The following is a 4,204-nucleotide window of genomic DNA, read 5'->3' as shown; positions in this document are numbered from 1 at the left end:
AGACCACCATAGTATAGTAGTGGAGCTAGTACAATAACAAGGTTTGGAGACCATCATAGTATAGTAGTGGTACTAGTACAATAACAAGGTGTGGAGACCATCATAGCATAGTAGTGGAGCTAGTATAATAACAAGTTGGAGACCATCATAGTATAGTAGTGGAGCTAGTACAATAACAAGGTGGAGACCATCATAGTATAGTAGTGGTACCAGTACAATAACAAGGTGTGGAGACCATCATAGTATAGTAGTGTTACTAGACCACCATCAATTTCAACTGATTTGAGAAGAAATAGGGAATTATTTCTCAATATATTGGACTGCAGATGTATCCAATCAAAGTAATTTAACAATATCCAAATCATATATCAAATCAAATTCAAGGTTGGAAGAATAGCAAAATTCAATTAATATATATAATAACTTAATAGACTAGAGTCCTGTCCTGAGGAAGTGCTTGTACATCAAGCTGCCACACATTACAGAAACAGCTACAAGCCAAGGCTACTTACTTCCTTATATAATAATTTACATTTAGCAATATCCAAATCATATCATGAATATCAGAGGTTTTATACTTGTATACAATCAATCAAAGTTCATAATGAAAACAAAATACACATTTTAAAATATTTAATTTGATTTTAGACATGATCCAGATGAAAAAACAAAAACAGGCCTATTTTTTTGGTCAGATTTTCATTTAAACAATATGATTTAGTGTGACAAACAAAAACACAAATTCTCAGTCAAAAACACAAGTCAGAACACAGTCTCTCTTTTCTCTCATGTGATTTCAGTTCCTCTGACTGGGAAAATATCTTTCCACATTGAGAGCAGCGGTATGTCTTCTCCTCCTGTGTGTATATTCTTTCATGCTTATTTAGATGCCTTAACCGGTTAAATCTCTTTCCACACAGGGAGCAGTGGTAGGGCTTATCCCCTCCTGTGTGTGTCCTCTCATGCCTAGTCAGGCCCTCTAACTTGGTAAAACTCTTTCCACGTATGGAGCATTGGTAAGGCTTATTTCCCGTGTGTGTCCTCTCATGCTGTTTCAGGCTCACTAAACCCCTAAAACTCTTTCCACACTGGGAACAGTGATAAGGCTTCTCTCCTGTGTGTGTCCTCTTGTGCCGATTTAGGTTCCCTAACTGGGTAAAATTCTTTCCACAGTGGGAACATAATAAAGGATTTTCTCCCGTGTGTATTCAGGCTCCCTAACCAGGCAAAAGTCATTACACATTTGGAGCAGTGGTAAGGCTTCTCTCCAGAGTGTATTCTCTTATGTATTAATAGGTAACCAAATTTGTTAAAACTCTTTCCACACTGGGAGCATTGGAAAGGTTTTTCTCTTGTGTGTGTCCTCTCATGCCTATTCAGGTTCCCTAACTGGGTAAAACTCTTTCCACAGTGGGAGCAGTGATGTCCTCCTTTTGCTTTGGGCATCTCTGGGTCTGATTCCCCTGAAGGACTCTTTCCGTTGTCAGAGGGAGAGTCTGGTTTCTCTCCTGTCAAAGACAAACAGATTATCTAGTTACTTAGTTGTCTACTGTGCTGTACTGTACTGTGTGGCCAAACTTGTGAAACATATAAGTCTATGATTGGTTCAGATTTGGTCTTGTTTGGGGGAGTTCATAAAAATAATACCCAGTGTAAAAAACAGTGGTCACCAAGATATTCCTAGTCAATCATCAAACATTTCTGTAAAAACCCAATGTGTTTTCCGTTTGCTCACGCAGTATTCTTAAAGTGTATGTGAATTTAGCAGTAAAAATATATATATTTTTAAATATTAGTTTGATGAGCCCGGCCTACAAGACACAGTTTCATCACCGCCCTCTCCTGAGACTGAAAGCCCAGAGAATTCCACTTTGCCTGGGTGTGCGGTTTTGTCTGGGGGGGCGCTAAAATTAACATGAGGCCATCAAGCTACTATCCTGAGACCAATATTACATTTTTGGCCGATACTGATATCCAATATTTTCCTTGCTCCAAAAAACGATACCGATAACCGATATTTACAATTTTAGCGGCCTTTAAAGCATTCTAGTACAGTTAAATAGTTAACACACACCCGGATGCAGCGGTCTAAGTCACTGCATCTCAGTGCAAGAGGCGTCACTAGTCCCTGGTTCGAATCCAGGCTGTATGATTGGGAGTCCCACAGTAGTTGTCTGTTATTGGTGTAGAGTGGACGACAAAGGAGAGAGATCCCACATGTGGATAGGAAGATACAAAAAAATCATTATTACTGGGAAATATTAACGTTTTAAAATTCCTGGATTTTAAATGATCTCTCTAGGTTAAGCCAGTAGGCTACGGTAGGTTGTATCTCTCTAGGTCATGCCAGTAGGTTACAGTAGGTTGTATCTCTTTAGGTCATGCCAGTAGGATACAGTAGGTTGTATCCAAGTGGAAACAATTATCAACCCAGTGTAGAAAGTGTCGAATTTGATCAACAACAAAATTAATGGCTTATTTGCTGGTGAGGATTACTTGACCCAACAGAAGTTTCGTAATGCTTAAGTTGTTATGTGACACACTGACAACTTTGATAAAAACACTATAGGAGTTGTCTCCAGATCGCTATGCATATTCATGCTAGTAGCTTAGCATCTCTCTCCATTGAATACAAGCGGTGGACGTCAACAACCCTCATAGAATATAAACAATAGATTACAACAATAAGATGAATCCACCAATCCAAAGAAAGGATAGGCGGGAGCTAGACAACCCACAGTGCCGCTTTGTGGACAATGACTCCCCTTGTTAGGGAGGAGAGACACCTTGTCAGTATATCCATAATCTTTGGTGTGGTCAACCCAACTCTCACATGGCACTATTGGGGGGCACGGTATGTAGTAAAACATCACTACACGAAAATCACAACATGCCGTGCCCCCCCAGTCTGCGGTCAGCAGATAGACGCTTCTCAAATATACATGTTAAGTCACTTTTTGGAAACGGAACGGAGAAAACAAGGGGTAGCTTGCTCTCTACGTCGTCTGATTCTAGACATATCAGTCATCATCCCAGGGCCCTCCGTTGGAAGAGGTATTGACGAGCCAACTCCGAATATCGAAAGTAAAAAACGAATTTAAGGCGGTACATATGGGTGTTAATCAGATCTCCTATCTCCACCTCTTCATCTTTCAATGTGACAGTAATCTCCCCTTCCTTCTTCACTCCAAAAACTGCATCCTCCTCTTCTTTTACTGTAACATCCTCCTCCTCTTTCACTGAAACGTTTTTATCTTCTTCTTTGACAGTAACAGCCTCACCCTCTACTTCTTGTTTTACTGTAACATCTCCTCTTCCTTCTCCTCTTTCACAACAATGTTCAGCCTCTGAGCTTCTTTCTCCGTCCAGCAGACCACCTCTTTTTTAGCAGGAGGGGAGTAGTTTAGAGAGCTCATTGTCGGGGGTGTTAGCTAGCTATCACTAGAGCTAACTTAACCAGCCAGCTACTATAGCTGACTAATACAAAATAACGTAATATTAAATTAAATAGGTTAACAAGTAGATACGACAAAAGTATGTCTAAAAGACAGTAGCTAATATACATCGAAAGCATCTAAATAGCTTGAATCTTTCGGCTGTATTGGCTAGCAAGCTACAAAGGTGGTTGACGAGCTGTTTCTGAAGAACCGTCCACTAGATTATACTGCACGCTGGCAGCGTCGCCTGAAACACGCACATCGCCGTCTGCTGATTGGAGGGGAAACGCAGTTGAGGATCATATTTTATTTTCAGACAAAGATTATTTTAAATGGATTTAATTAAATAATACTATTATATTGAGACATACAAAGACCCGAATGAGTTGATTGATTTGTGCGAAATAAAATGTTTACTACAGAACATTTAAGGCAGTTTCATTAAGTCATACTAAATCTAAATGAGCAGCTAGCTACTGTTGGTCTATACTGCTCCTACATGGTGTAACAATAGATCATGTAGATGTATATAATGAACAGACTAGGTCTATACTGCTCCTACATGGAGTAACAATACATCATGGGGTATTGTGATGTCATTATGGGGTATTGTGTGTAGATGGTGAGGGGAAAAAATAATTTCATACATTTTAGAATAAGGCTGTAACGTAAGTTAATAGTCATTCAGGTTATCAATAGGAAGAACATTAGCAATATGTCCTGTCTGGTAACTTGTCTCGTTCAATGGATTTACATTGGCAGGTGTA

General features: G+C 39.5%; 1 long non-coding RNA gene across 1 annotated transcript; it reads right to left on the bottom strand.

The window, feature by feature from the left end:
• Nucleotides 1-762: 762 nt before the first annotated feature.
• On the bottom strand, nt 763-3,669 carry LOC109888003 (uncharacterized). The gene is made up of 2 exons (XR_002255065.2): nt 2,075-3,669; nt 763-1,508 (listed from the first exon to the last, which is right to left on the bottom strand). It is a non-coding gene; the product is annotated as an uncharacterized LOC109888003 (long non-coding RNA).
• Nucleotides 3,670-4,204: the final 535 nt, after the last annotated feature.

Source organism: Oncorhynchus kisutch, linkage group LG20 (genome assembly GCF_002021735.2).
Source record: "Oncorhynchus kisutch isolate 150728-3 linkage group LG20, Okis_V2, whole genome shotgun sequence".
Lineage (NCBI taxonomy): Eukaryota > Metazoa > Chordata > Actinopteri > Salmoniformes > Salmonidae > Oncorhynchus > Oncorhynchus kisutch.
The sequence above is the reverse complement of the archived record's forward strand: the minus strand, read 5'-3'. Positions and strand labels throughout refer to the sequence as shown.